Source organism: Nothobranchius furzeri, chromosome 7 (assembly GCF_043380555.1).
Source record: "Nothobranchius furzeri strain GRZ-AD chromosome 7, NfurGRZ-RIMD1, whole genome shotgun sequence".
NCBI classification, from domain to species: domain Eukaryota; kingdom Metazoa; phylum Chordata; class Actinopteri; order Cyprinodontiformes; family Nothobranchiidae; genus Nothobranchius; species Nothobranchius furzeri.
The window spans coordinates 22,909,665-22,925,941 of NC_091747.1; positions in this window are offsets into that span (position 1 = coordinate 22,909,665).

A 16,277-nucleotide genomic window follows, 5' to 3' on the forward strand; every position below is an offset into this window, starting at 1 on the left:
GAACTTATAAGGATTTTTGATCCACTATTACCTGGTCGTGAAGCCACCCGCAAACTCATGACATTAAAACAGGATAACAGAAGAGTCACGGATTACATCATTGACTTCCATGCGATTTCTGCCACCAGTGACTGGAATGAGCCCGCTCTAATGGACATGTTTTACCAAGGTCTTTCTGACAGAATCAAAGACGAGATGGCCACCCGGGAATTCCCTAAGACCTTGGTAGAACTGGAGAACCTCGCTACTAGGATTGATCTTCGACTATTGGAATACAGGAGAGACAGAACAACCCGGAATGTTAATCAGCCTGCACCAGCCCCTTACCATCCTGCTCGTCAGTCATTCTCAGGTGAATTATCTAAGACTGGTTGTGCTTCTACTCCCATCCGGACTGAGGAACCCATGCAACTGGGCAGGTCACAATTATCACCCGAAGAGAAGACCAGAAGGAGGAATCTTAATCTATGTCTGTATTGCGGCAACCCGGGGCACATAATTCGGAACTGCCCGTTAAAAGGACAGGCCCAGTAGATATCCAGAGGCGTCTACTGGGTCACATTAATCCGAAGTCCTCGTCCAGACCTCCAATCATTGCCGTATTTTCCTACGCAAATCAGGAAACTAAGCTACCAGTATTCATTGACTCTGGCGCTGACACAGAGTTCATGGATTATAACACGGCCAAGACTTTGGGATTGGAGCTTCAACCCGTGTCGGGGACTCAGGATATTCTGGCTATTGATGGTCATACTATGTATCGTGCTACCCAGGAGACGAAACCTATAAACATGAGGATTGAAGGTAACCACACAGAGACTCTAAAATTTCTGGTTATTAAATCTCCTAGTCTTCACATCATTTTGGGCAACACCTGGTTACAAAAACACAACCCACAAATTGACTGGTGCAAAGGAAAGATTCTTCAATGGTCTGCTCACTGCCATCATAACTGTTTAAACTATGCCTCACCATCTACTCAGTCTATGCAGGATTCCCAGGACATCTACCCTGACCTTTCGAAGGTACCCAAGGCGTACCATGATCTGAAAGAGGTTTTCAACAAACATCGTGCCACCTCTCTTCCACCTCACCGCCCATATGACTGTGCTATTGACTTATTACCTGGTACCTTTCCTCCTAGGGGCCGTTTGTTTTCCCTCTCTATTCCCGAACAAACGGCCATGACCAAATATATTCAGGAATCACTTCAGGCAGGACTTATCCGACCATCCTCCTCCCCAGCCGGAGCTGGGTTTTTCTTTGTGGAAAAGAAAGATGGTTCCCTCAGACCTTGTATTGACTATCGTGCCCTGAATGACATAACCATAAAAAATCGTTACCCCTTACCACTCATAAACACTGCTTTTGACTCTCTTCACAATGCCCGAATATTCACTAAACTAGATCTACGCAATGCCTACCACTTGGTTCGTGTACGTGAAGGAGATGAATGGAAGACTGCTTTTAACACCCCCACGGGGCATTATGAGTATCTGGTGATGCCATTTGGACTAACTAATGCACCTGCTGTTTTTCAGGCCCTCATCAACGATGTTCTTAGAGACATGGTGGGCAGCTATGTGTTCGTCTATCTCGATGATGTTTTGGTTTTTTCTCCTGATCCAGAGACCCACCAGAAACATGTACATGCTGTACTTCTCCGCCTCCTCCAGAATAACCTGTTTGTCAAGGCTGAAAAGTGTGAATTCCATCGTACCAATGTCTCTTTTCTTGGTTTCACTATCTCTCCCAATCAGATCGCCATGGATCCTGCCAAAACTTCTGCCGTCGTCAACTGGCCCATTCCCACAACCCGCAAACAGCTCCAACGGTTCCTAGGATTCGCCAACTTCTATCGGAGATTCATCAAAGGTTACAGTAAGATCGCTGCACCCCTGCATGCCCTCACTTCCAACAAGGTCAGTTTTCTATGGAACAAGTCAGCCCAGGACTCATTTCAAAAGCTCAAAGACATGTTTACGTCCGCACCAGTCCTGCATTTACCCGATACCACAAGACAGTTTATTGTGGAAGTTGATGCCTCTGCCTTTGGAGTTGGGGCTGTCCTCAGTCAGAGGTCCAGGGATGATAAAGTACATCCATGTGCATTTTTTTCCAAGACTCTTTCATCCACAGAGCGCAATTATGATGTCGGGGATCGGGAACTTTTGGCCATCAAACTCGCTCTGGAGGAATGGCGGCATTGGCTGGAGGGGGCTGTTACACCATTCATTGTGTGGACCGATCATCGGAACCTGGAATACATCAAAACAGCTAAAAGACTCAATCCTCGACAAGCCAGGTGGGCGATATTTTTCAGTCGTTTCAACTTCACTCTGTCTTATCGCCCAGGAGAAAAGAACACAAAACCCGATGCCCTGTCCAGATCTATGGAACCCGCAATAACCAACCAGGACTACGACCCCGACACTCTGATTCTCCCACAAAGGATATTGCTTGGAGCATCCAGATTGGAGCTGGAGAATCAACTCCGACAGGCGCACCAGCAGTATCCTGTGCCTCCCCAGTGTCCTCCCGATCGCCTGTTCGTTCCTGATGCCCTCCGTTCCCAGGTACTCACCTTCTGCCACAGCTCCCGTCTCTATTGCCATCCTGGCATCTCCAAAACGATGGTCCTTGTACGCAATAATTTCTGGTGGCCTACCCTGTCTAGAGATGTTAAAGAGTTTGTTTCAGCCTGTCCTACCTGTGCCAAAGCCAAGACCTCTCGACAACCCCCGGCTGGATTATTACGACCATTGTCCATTCCCCGCCGTCCCTGGTCTCACATCAGCATGGATTTCATCACGGGTCTTCCTCCTTCTGATGGTTTCAAGGTAATTCTCACCATCGTAGACCGTTTCTCGAAAATGTCCCATCTGGTTCCTCTTAGGAAACTCCCCTCGGCCAAAGACATGGCTGACATCATGGCGAGAGAGGTGTTTCGCCTTCATGGATTACCCCTGGACATTGTCTCTGATCGTGGTCCTCAGTTCGTCTCTGGCTTTTGGAGGGAGTTCTGTGCTCGTCTGGGCATTCAAGTGAGCCTCTCATCCGGTTTTCACCCCCAGACCGATGGACAATCGGAGAGGATCAACCAGGAGGTGGAGACCAGACTCCGGGCACTTTGTGAGGACGATGCAACCTCCTGGTCCCGTAACCTGCCTTGGGTGGAGCATGCCCTTAACTCCCTGCCGTCAAGTTCCACAGGTGTGTCTCCGTTCTATGCCGTCTATGGTTTTCAGCCTCCTGTGTTCTCCCTGCAGGACCATGTGTCCCGGGTTCCTTCGGCCCAGGCGGCTGCTCTCCGGTGTCATCGGGCTTGGAGGATGGCCCGCAGGAACCTCGTCCACTCCTCTGCAGTCTACTCCCGCTCTGCTAACCGTCGTCGCATTCCTGCTCCTACCTACAGTCTTGGGCAAAGGGTGTGGTTGTCCACTAAGGATGTTCCCCTCAGGGTGGATTGCCGCAAGCTGGCGCCTCGGTTCATTGGTCCCTTCCCTGTGTCTAAGGTCATTAACCCTGCTGCGGTCCGCCTCCGTCTCCCCGGACCCCTTCGCATCCATCCCACCTTTCACGTCTCCAGGATCAAGCCCGTCGTCTCCTCGGCACTTGTGCCCGCCTCCGGGCCCCCTCCGCCCGCCCGGCTGGTGGGGGGTGGGCCGGTTTGGGATGTGCGGCGGCTCCTACGATCCAGGCGCTGGGGTCGGGGACTTCAGTACCTGGTGGATTGGGAGGGGTTTGGTCCTGAGGAGCGTTCCTGGGTTCCCGCCAGGGACATCCTCGATGGTTCCCTTATCCGCGACTTCCACCGGACCCATCCTGACCAGCCGGGTGGACCGGCTGGTGCCGGTCCTTGAGGGGGGGGTACTGTCATGATCCTGTTCCTGCCAAAGACCTGTTACCACAGCAACCACTGCTGCACCTCATCAGCTCCATTCACTCCACCTGTTCCGTCATCAACCTTATTCACCACACCTGCTCCTCCTGCTATTTAATATCCACTCAGCCACCCAGCCATTGCCAGATTATCGAACGTTCTCCTAGTAGATTCTCCAGCATTCTCTTACCTTGTCTCCTGATCCCGACTCTGTTCCGTTCCTGACCTTGATTATTGGATTATCCTGTTGGCTCCGACTCTGCTCCGTCTCCGACTCCGATTCTTGGATTACCTTGTCTGCACCGCTGCCTTTCTGATCCTCTGGCTCCGACTCTGCTCCGTCCCCGACTTCGCTTCCTGGATCTCCCTTGTGGATTATTCTCTGCTTCAGATCTCCCGGTAACGACCTCCTGCCTCCTGACATTGCCTCTGCCTCTCTCCTTTAAATAAACTCATTTAATTGTCATTCTGTGTTGGGTGTTTTTACGGATCCGCCAGTCAGCTCGTTACATATCCAGATAGCAGACGCCCAGATAAAGAGCTTTTACAGCTATTTGAGATTAATCTGAGGAGAAATTACTTCGAATTCAATGGGGAATTCTTTTTACAGATTAAGGGCACAGCAATGGGAAAGAAATTTGCCCCAGCCTATGCCAATATTTTCATGGCAGAGTGGGAAACAACTGCAATGATAAAATGTGACAAGAAACCTTCAGCATATTACAGATTTCTGGATGATGTCTGGGGGGTTTGGCCACATGGGGGACAGGAGTTTGAACATTTTCTGACAACTCTGAACAGCCATAATCAGTCAATCAAACTGAAGGCCACAACAAGCTCTGAATCAGTGGATTTCTTAGACACAACCACATTTAAAGGGAAGGATTTCAGCTCCTCCCACACACTGGACGTTAAAGTCTTCTTTAAACCCACTGACACTCATGCTTTGCTCCACAAAACGAGCTTCCATCCGAACCACACATTTCCTGGGATAATTAAGTCACAATTGCTGAGGTTTCACAGAATCTGCACACAACAGAGTGATTTCCAGGAGGCAAAGAAAATCCTGTTTTCCACTTTATCCACTAGAGGGTACTGTCACACCTTTTTAAGAAAGGTGAACAGAACCTTTTTGGAAGATAAACCAATCAAGGTTACATCACAATTACCCCTTGTTATGCCATATTCACCCCATATGTTGGGCTACATCAGAGGGGTCAAAGAGAATTTTCAGACTCTTGTCCAGACAACTAAGATGCTCACAGACCATGAGGTGCTGGCGGCCTACAGGAGGAACAAAAATCTAAAAGACTATCTAGTTAAAGCTAAATTGAGACCTACAATCAGAACTAAATCTAAGGACTTGGGGCAAATTTTTTAAGCACAAACAGTGGATCTACAACGTGTTCTCAGACACAGTTTACTTAACCCGGACTAAAGGCACTGCCCGCATCTCTAACTGTGTGTATCTCATAACATGCAAAACGTGTCAAAAAATGTATGTGGGAGAGACCAAAAATACACTCCTGGTCAGATTCACAAAACACAGATACAACATCCTGAGGAGGAAGGAGACAAACACCCATTTAGTCCAACACTTTCTTATACATGGGTGGCAATCTGTTACAGCCACAGTCCTGGAGTCGAACCCAGACTGGACTGCCCAGCAGCAGAAGTGGGCAGAGACTCTGGATGATGAGGCTGGACACAGCACACCCGGGAGGGCTTAATGAGGCTAAGCCTCGGGCTGTTTCAAGCCCTTAACACTGTCCTACACCCGACCTCAGTTTAATGACTCCTGACCCCTGGCCTGAGCCCCCCATCCTCCTCCCGACCCCTGGCCCTCACCCTAACCAGTGGGGGTCTTGACCCAGCACCTTCCTCCCCCATCTTCTCTACCCCCTCTACCCCCTCTCCCAACCCCTGGCCCTAACCCTAACCAGTGGGGGGTCTTGACCCACCACCCTCCTCCCCTATTTCCTCTACCCCCTCTCCCAACCCCTGGGCCTTACCCTAACCAGTGGGGGTCTTGACCCACCACCTTCCTCCCCCATCTTCTCTGCCCCCTCTCCCAACCCCTGGCCCTTACCCTAACCAGTGGGGGTCTGAAGCCACCACCTTCCTCCCCCATCTTCTCTACCCCCTCTCCCAACCCCTGACTCTTACCCTAACCAGTGTGGGGCCTGAAGCCACCACCTTCCTCCCCCATCTTCTCTGCCCCCTCTCCCAACCCCTGGCCCTTACCCTAACCAGTGGGGGTCTGAAGCCACCACCTTCCTCCCCCATCTTCTCTACCCCCTCTCCCAACCCCTGACTCTTACCCTAACCAGTGTGGGGCCTGAAGCCACCACCTTCCTCCCCCATCTTCTCTACCCCCTCTCCCATCCCCTGGCCCTGACCCTAACCAGTGGGAACTGATGTTCCCAACCCCCCCCCCCATCACCTAACCCTGGCCCACCGGAATCCTGACCCTAACCACAACCCAGAGGGCGGATTCGTCAGACTTTACCACTCTGAAAAACTAAATAAGTGTGTGTCTTGTACCTACCTGTGAACCCCGAGGAAGAGTTCATGAGGGGTGGACCATCAGATCCGTGGCGCCCAGAATGGACAGAGCCTCAAAGAGACCACCGCCTTCGGCGGCCGGTGGCCATGATGCTTTGCGCCAGTCTTAGGAGCTTTGTTACCACAGCCTCCGGCCGGTCTCCCTGAGTCCTGCAAAAGTTGAATGGGGGATCTGAGTGGTCCAGAGCCAGAAAAACGTGGGATTTTCAAGTGGTACTTACCCCTATTCCCTAACCCTAACCCTAACCCCACTTCCGGTTTGGGGATAGGAAGGTCCCAAGTGCCTCGAGTCACGTGTCTATGATAGAGGTGTGAATCTTCACTTGTCTCCCGATTCGATTCGATTACGATTATTGGGTCAACGATTCAATTCGATTCGATATCCCGATGCATCACGATGCATCACGATTATTTCATATTGATTTGTTTTCATCGATAAATAGAAGATGTCAGATAATTGCTTTTTATTTTTTTTATCAAAAACGTAATTGACACAAACTGCCATCCCTCAAAAGCTCTCCATCCACAAGAGGTTAGGAAAAAACATTTTAAACATTTTAGAAGATTCAACAAAGTAAAACATCTGTTTCCTGGTTCAACACCACACCTCAGGCTGAGAAAACACGCTTTGCAAAAACTCACAAAATCTAAAAAAGTACTGAAAACCTACAGGACACATAATGTAATAATAAAGTACATAATGGGTTCATATATGAGTGTTTAATGTCTCTGAGCAGCTCTAGAGTAAAATATTTATGCTGCAGTTGAAGGGTGTCAGAAATAACACCAAATGAAATGTTTGTCTAGTTTGTTATTTTATTTGAACCCAGTGGTTCATTTCTGAAATGTTGGAGAATGAATCAAGTTCTGTTTGATGCAGAAAATAATACAACATAAAACAAATTCTACAATTCCAATAATATTTAAGATGTGTGTTTTATTCTTCCTGATAATAACACCAGCAGAAGGCTGTGGGCTGGATTAGGATTAAATTACCCAGCTGATGGATCTCCTTCACTAACCAGCCAACTACAAACCTTTCCACTAAGCTGTCCTGTGGGACCCTCACCATGTAACCCTCATGTCCATGCTGTCTCTGGAGGAGCAGATAGGAGACAAGATCTCCTGTAACCTAAAATGAACCAAAGCTTCCTCCCAGTTTCTCTTTAAGCTGAATTTAACATCAGTTTATCATCATGAAACAAAAGAATGAAGTGGAACAAGAACTTCTATCTTCTATTTCTCTCTCCTTTTAATTTCTCTGTGTCCCTAAATAAAAGAGACAGACGATCACGCTGCAGCCGCCGTCACTGACCCCGCCCCCTCCCCAAGACCGAACCTCCCTACATTACAACAAGCAGTCTGACTGAGCGCTTCCAGGAGAAATAATAATTAAATTATGAAAATAATAATGCGTGTTTGGAGCATCGGTTTGGAGGAGCGTCCTCCGATCCTCTCTCTTGTGTGAGCAGACAGTGTCTCTCTCTCTCTCTCTCATCGAGCGAGCGGAGCGCGCCGTGTGACAACCCGCTCAATTAACATAATTCACGGCCCAAATCCAACAGAACCGGTCGGGCTGATTCGGTTCCGGTTTGGTTTCGGGTGACAACTCTAGCGCTCAGCCCTGCAGTACCACATTAAGGCGGAGGTAAATGTGGAGGACGCTCACTCTGACAGATTTGGATGCGGCACTAGAGCTGCCGTAAAAAAAAACTACATTCCACTATAATCGATTATGGCGTACTCTTCTACGACGCAGAATCGTTTATGTCCGCATCCCGATTTATCGATTATTTGATTATTTTCCTCAGCTCTGGTCTATGAACTGGGCATGGCCACAAGGGGGGGGGGGGGCGGAGTTTCGAGGCCACACCCCCATTCACCTGGCCACGCCCACTACTTAATAACATTATACAGTGAAAATGCTAAGTGTTGGGGACCAAAAGGGGGCGTCTTGGGGTGGTGCCAATCGACTGGGCGGGGTAGATAATGGGGTAGGCGGAGTCTCCAGGCCACATCCCCCTTCCACAGAAAGTTGACCTAACTTTGACTAGGAAGGTCGTAGAGACTCAGGGGTGGTACCGTTGGATCGGGCGTGGCCACAAATGGGGGGGCAGGGTAGCCGCAATGGCTAAGCTAAGACCCCACTTCCCTGGCCGTGAGAGATGTTTGTTTTTACCCATGATGCTTTGCGCCAATCTTAGGGTCTTTGTTGCCACAGCCGGTCCCCCTGAGTCCTGCAAAAGTTTAATGGAGGCTCTGATTGGTTCAGAGCCAGAAAGACCCGGGACTTTCAAGTGGTACTTACCCCTTATTCCTAACCTTAACCTCTACCTAACCCAAAATGTCAAAAAGTGGGCGTATCTCGGGAACGGAAGGTCGTAGAGCGAAACGGATGCCACCAATCGAAAGCCAGACCCATTGCCTGGGAGGGAGAGAACTTGGTTTCAAGTCTCTAACACCTTCCTATCAAAAGTTATTCACCTTCAAAGAGGTGGGCGACAATCGTCAAAACCCCTATACCCTAACCCTTGCCTGGGGGGGGGGGTAGAACTTGGTTTCAAGTCTCTAGCACCTTCCTTAGTTACTAATTTTTTATTTTAAATATTCACACAGCAACTCTTAAAAGTCAACAGCCTGAAGAATAAATATAAGCTTGAAAGATAAGTAACCTGCGAATATTAGAATAACCAACAACTCCAAAATGTCGTGCAAATGTCATTGGGGGGGATGCAAAATCAAAAGCAACATTAAACTGTACAATCAAAAGCAAAACTCAAACATCAAAGTATCATCATAAAGAAAGTTCTATTTTCCATTTTGTTCAACTGCTGTGGCCAGTCAGCAGGATCCATGGGGCCAGCTCATACATGTTCACAGACATCTGTTGAAGCTGATGATGATGTCTCTTCAGGCTGTTGGATTGGAGCACTGAGTCTGCTGGTGTTGGGTTCTTCTTCTGTGAGAAGATAAACACACACACACACACACACACACACACACACACACACACACACACACACACACACACACACACACACACACACACACACACACACACACACACACACAAAGCAAGAACAGTGCCACTTTCACGTTCAGTATTCCTCAGTCATGTGCAGTGATGCTTTTCACTATTTTTAATGTTTTTATGTTATTGATCTTTTTTTATCTGTTCTATGAAAACATGAATAAAATGATCAAAAACAGGTGGAAGTGAGTGCATCCATGGGGAATATTTGAAAAGACTTATGTCTCACTCTCAGGTGCTCTTCAGCATCAAATAAATTGTAGAATATGAGGAAGAAGAACCGGTGATCTGAGGCACTCTGAGGATTTCCTTTATTAAACAAGGAAATGCCGACGCGTTTCGGTACGACCTTTCTTTCCTGAAGATGACTCACTAATGTCTAAAAAACTAATGTCCATCCTTTTTACAAATTTACAGCTCAATTGACAATAACATCTTAAGGAGACAATTTCCGATGTGCATGTTCTCATTATTTAATATTCTCAATGCTAAATCAATGCTGCACTGATTGTGCCAAAAACAAGTGTATGGTGTGGATTTAAATAAATTAATTTTGCATATCGATATATGTGATAAGCCGTTTATTTTGAAAAAGTCTGTTTCTACTGCTGATTACTAATAGCCTAGCAAGTAACTTACTCACCTGGTTTTGGATGCTGAGATTGTAGCTCAGTAAATGTGCTGCTGCGTCATGCCTGGATAGAAGACGCTGCAGCGTAAACAAGAAAGAGACGGCATAAGATGTCATGCTGGGTTTAGGCAGTTCTCACTCCCCGCCAGGCCCGGCGGCAGCGGGGGAGTCCCCGCCACGGCCGCAGTGGTGCCGTCCGCCCGATGTGTCGGACAAAGTTGAAATTTTGCTACACCCACACCTAGCGTTCTTCTGATATGAAAACATTAAATTCATATTGTATGCGTACTTAAAACTTGAAACAAAGTTCATAAAAAGGCTGCAATCATACTCGAAAAAACGGTAAAAAAATCTTCCCTTCTTCATCATCACAGTGAGCGTCAACAGGTGTATAAGACAGTCCCGCCCCCCTGGTGTCAACAGGTGCCTGTGTGGCTGCAGATATCGTCTCATTGCATCTGGACACGACGATTCAAAAGTAAAATTAATTGGTTAAAGTTATGAGATACTGTATTGTGAATGTAAACAGCTAGCGAGGGTCTGTCCGTGGACCGTGCGTGGCAGGAGAGGCAGTTAGCTACAATGGTAATGCAAAAAGTTATTTAGCCAAATTTATAAAGTCTACATACCTCTGCTTTGGGCCCGTTTTTTTTTCTTCCTCCATCCTTCGCTTTCGGAACGCTGATCCCGACGGCTTAGGTGTTCTTTTCATCGTAAAAGATATCAAAAGTTTAAATGCGACGACAACAGGATGTCCTTCTGTGCTGCCCACACACGTGATTTACGGCACCCTTAACGGTCAAATGCATCGAAGCAGTGGCCCAAGCGGGAGCTCGTCATGCAGCCAGATCATTAGAATTTAAATATTGATGTTTTAATTTCATGTCATTACAGAGGGGAATTTTGAGTATGTAGAGAGTGCATTTCATATTACAAACATAAATGTAATAAACTTTTATTATTGTTTTTTTTTTTTATTTTGCGCCCTATCCATCAGATGGCGCCCCAGGCAGCCGCCTGTGTCGCCTGTCGGCAAAGTTGGCCCTGGGTTAAACGCTGTGGTATTCCATACATCGGACCAGTTAGTTTTGATTGGACCATATTCAACTGCTAAATAGGATGAAACACGGACATTTTCATCGATCTATAAATGCTCCGCAGATTCCAGGGGCAGACCGTGAAAGCATACGTGTCTGGAAAAAGGAACTTTTGGTCACCTTAGTGAATGGAATAATAATAGTGGAATAATCCTGGAATGACCAGGGAACATGAAGTGACAACTTTTTTTTACTGTGGTCAGGGGCGGAGCTTGATATGTGCAACATGTGCGGCCGAACAGGACGGCAGTCTGCAGGAGGCAGCATTTAATTTCCTTATTTTTTTTTCTAAAAAAATATTTTTTTTAGCATCAACCAATACATGAACAAAACATAGAAATCGCATGTTCTTAATAATAATAGTGATGATAATAATAATATTTCTGTAATAAAAGTACAACAAAGTCATTGTTTGCGTTTATATTGTGATTTTATTGCACCCCCTTGTGTCCGCCGCGTCTCTGTGGATGCAGGGTGGGATAGTTTGCTCTATAGGGCCCTTTATCAGGTGGGGGCGGAGGGATCTCGGAGAATGATGGTGGAGGGATACAGGTACCGTTTGACATATCACCACTCACAAACATAATGGAGAAGAAACGGTCGAAGCCATCTGGTGCCCAATTTAGAGAAAAAAGAAAAGAAGAGGAGGAGAAACGAGGAAAAGATGCAGGTATGAGTGACTTTATTATTTAGTTGGTATTTTTCCTGCCTATCCCCCAACTTATTGATTAACTAACTTCTAATCTGTACGTTTTGCATGGTGCTATGATGATCCTTTCAAATGTCTTTTGCTAGCTTCTTACGTTGCACGTATTTAGAACTACTTCCAACCGCTAGCTTTTTCTTTGTCAAATGAGCTTTTATGAAAAGCTGAGTGGGAAAACCAAAAGGCTAATAACCAAACGCTATCAAATAAAAATGAGTCTTCGAGAATTTTTCTGAAATACATTGATATTAGTATTGATCATTCACCACGGCAGGTTGTCCTGCTTTCTCGCGCCATTCGCCTTTCTTTTTGGAATCGGGAAATGAGCTATTATTTACCCCATGAAAAACGGAGCGGCAGTGGGCCGCTGGAGGTGCCCTGCTAGTAAGATCCTGTTTAAACTGTAAACTGCCATAAAATAAAAACTATAATAGCTAAAGTGGTCTTTTTTAGCTGAAAGTTAAGACTCTCGCCTTTCAGCACATCTGTACTGTACAAGCCGATGATGTCATCATGTTGCGTTAAGTATGCTGCACACTGCGGCTATGTTAAAAACTCACAGTGACCAAGAAGCAGCGCGGGAGAGTTGAGGAATTTAACCAGTTAAAATGGATTCATGGATATTTAATCAATAGTCGTGGCTCCTCTTGTCATTTAGTTTTTGTCTGCCGGAGACATTTGCTGAATAAGGAAATAAAAACTTAAAATGACAAAAAATTAAGGGAAAACACTTGTTTTGCATCTTATTAATTATTAACGATTAATTGATTGTTGGTATTTTAACTTTTGGTAAAAGAAAACACACAATTTCCAGGCAGCCAGGCACGGTGTTGGAGGAATCTGAAGGTGAGTCATTCTGGCAGATTGTAATTAACACCTGTCTCATGCAGGTGTTCTGACATTGTAAACCTCACACACAGGACATTGTGGATGTAACTAAATAACAAGAAATGATTCCCATTCAGGCTATTAACAGCACGCTGAAGATCTGAAGTTCAGAGTGCGTCTGTCAGAGGTCAGACGCGTTCCGGCTGAACCACGGCTCACGGGTGCACAAGTGAGCACATCTGGGCTGGGCAGAAGTTTAAATAGCGCCAATAACGAGACGCAGTGACTTAAACGCTGCAAGTTGTGAAGCGCGTTCCATCCGCGAGCTGCATCACCAAGCGGGAAGTGAATGCATCAAGCATAAACCAAGCTTCATGGAGCTGTGCCGCGCGCGCGCACGCACACACACACACACACACAGATTCAATAAGCACGCACGCCGCACAAACTCCGGTGCGCCGTCAGACTGAAAGCAGAAATGAGTGCTGCCTCCACTGTGATAAAAACTTTTAAGAGATTTTATAACAACATTTTTCATTCAAGGTCAAGGTTACCAGCATTTTTCCTTTGAAACCTACTAAATAAAAAGGTTAAAGGAAATGCATTGTTACATGTTATTCTTTTATGGGATTTTATAATGAAGTATTTATAAGAACCGTTGGATTTAGTATCAGATAAGGTTCATTTAGTAGTTACAACTCTGGTAAAAATACCAGTAAGATTTACTAACCTGCGTTTGCTGGAAACTCTTCTGAGTTACTTTAGTTTTGTTTTCGTGTGACATGAAAGCAGATTATTAAATCATCGGCACAAATGATAAACAGCGCTCGAGCGCCTCTCCCTCAGGCACGCGCACAAGCTAAGCAACTTCCTGTTCCAGCTAAAATTCTTTCTACTTTTAATATTATTTTTATTTAGTAAAAGCTAAATAAAGTGCGGACAGAGCATTAATAAGCGCTGCTTTACATAAATGCAATAAAATTTAAACCGCGAGTGGAAATGATGTTTTTGGTGACATTTACAGCGACCATCGGTGGAGATGAAATGACGAGATGCAAGCTAGCGTCGCGTCTCATCCTTAAACAAGCAGCTAAAAAGTAAACTTTTGTCTGTAGCGTGTTTACTTACTGAGCCACGACTCAAAGGTGTCATGCGTGTCCACCACAGTCGCCATAGCTGCCCGTCTCTGGTGCGGGGACAGTTTCTGACTGGAGCGTGTCTGCGCTTGAGGCGAAGGTGTCAAACTGCAGTTTGTTTATGGTGACATGTGACCAAGTTACACAAAACACCCCTTCCCCTCACTGAGGGCGATTCGTCTAACTGCAATAATTTAGAGGAAATTCTTTTACATTTTGACACAATAACTTTTATTCTTTTAAGTGGAAAACAATTACAAATAGCTATTTAGGGGTTTAAACTCAGAATTGTCATTAAGAGTTGATTTTACTTCAGATTATTTCTACAAATTTATACTACTTATCACGTCGTTGTTCAATTTTCCAAGCAACTAGATAATGGAAATAACTTTTAAAATGCCTGTAAATTGTTGCCCATTTAATATTTCCTATTTCCAAAATACAGATTTCTTATTTGTTTGTAAATATCAGTAAAATAATGATCATTTTAATAAAAGTTAAACAACTTTGTGGTCATTTAATAATAGTTCTGCTTAATAAAGTTAAAGTACAAGCAAATGATACATGTGTTTTTTTACACTCATTTTACGTAAATGTTCATTCTAGTGATTTATTTGTTCATATTAAAAGGGGTAAAAGCACTCCTCATCCGTGTGCAAAAATACAGGTGGTTCAATAAATCCTCACGAAAATAGAAACAAAACATACAATTTGTTCTCAACTCATTTATAAAATTATTTTCATTGAATAAATAGTATTATTCACCATGACAGTTTCATGTGAAATTAGACTTTTAAGGTTTGTCATATTAGCCACATGTGAGATGACTGCCAGTCAGTGAGCTGATTTGAAGCTGCTCTGATCTTTAACTCATGTTTGACAATATTGTTGTGGAAGAGAGGATGTGTGTGTGTGTGTGTGTGTGTGTGTGTGTGTGTGTGTGTGTGTGTGTGTGTGTGTGTGTGTGTGTGTGTGTGTGTGTGTGTGTGTGTGTGGGTGTGTGTGGGTGTGTGTGGGTGGGTGTGTGTGGGTGTGTGTGTGTGTGTGTGTGTGTGTGTGTGTGTGTGTGTGTGTGTGTGAGTGTGAGTGAGTCACATTGGAAACAAGGGGTGGCTGAGACAAATGCCTGAATGTGTGTATAATGATGACTTCCTCTGTTGTAAAATGTGTATTCTGAATGGTTCAAAGTGTGACACTAAGAAGAGGAGAGGAGGGGACTGGAGGGTAGAGGACAGGAGAAGGGTTGAAAGGGATGCCTGTGTGAGTGAGTGAGTGAGTGAGTGAGTGAGTGAGTGAGTGAGTGAGTGAGTGAGTGAGTGAGAGAGCGAGTGAGTGAGCGAGCGAGCGATAGAGGAGGCAAGGGGGTGGGCTAATGAGCTGATGAGACAAATTTCTCTATGGTGACTCCCTTTGTTGTAAATTTAACACTAGGATAAGGAGAGGGGTGGCTAAGACAAATGCCTGTATGGATGCTGAATGGTTTAGAGTTGGTAACCCTAAATTCTTTACTTGTCTTAGAGAGAGCCAGGCATTTTCTGAAAGGGGGAAGTGCTTTAAATGTGTGTGTGTGTGTGTGTGTGTGTGTGTGTGTGTGTGTGTGTGTGTGTGTGTGTGTGTGTGTGTGTGTGTGTGTGTGTGTGTGTGTGTGTGTGTGTGTGTGTGTGTGTGTGTGTGTGTGTGACAGTGAAAACAGAAAGTCACAAAATGTGACACTAAGGGTAGGGCAGTGCATTATAATAGCTCAGTTTGCTGCAGCGTCAGACTGATGTGGTTCTCACTGGTGAGGCGTGACAATAAATATCCTTCTTTTTCTTGCTTCTCTGCATTTCATTACAATTTAGATGACAAAACTTTCTGTGTGTGTTAAATTTAGGTGATGTGGCTGGGAGCGTTCCTTGTGATGAACTGTACGATCATATCTGAGATGTTAAATTACCGGGTAAGACATTAAAGGTTTGTGATAGCACATCCACACTTCTTCCTCTTGGCTTGGTGCTTCATCCATCGCCTCTTGCTTCATAATTTTCTTAGAGGTATTTCTTTGGCTTTCACCATTCGGACACGATCTGAGCTTTTAAAGAGGAGATCGGGGTATGGAAGGGAGGGGGCTAACACAAAAGCATTACATCAAATTCATTTTCTTAACTATGAAAGGGAGGGGCTGTGGGAACTACGGGGCTAACACAAAAGGAAACTTCACGCGCCATTACACCCATTAGGCTAAGGAAGGGGGGCCAAGGCCATCTGGTCATTGAACAATACACCTGACCATTTAATTGATGCTAGGGAAGGGGGGGCAAGGCCATCTGGTCATTGAACAATACACCTATCCATTTGATTGATGATAGGGAAGGGGGGACCAAGGCCATGGGGTCAATGAACAACACACCTGTCCTTTTG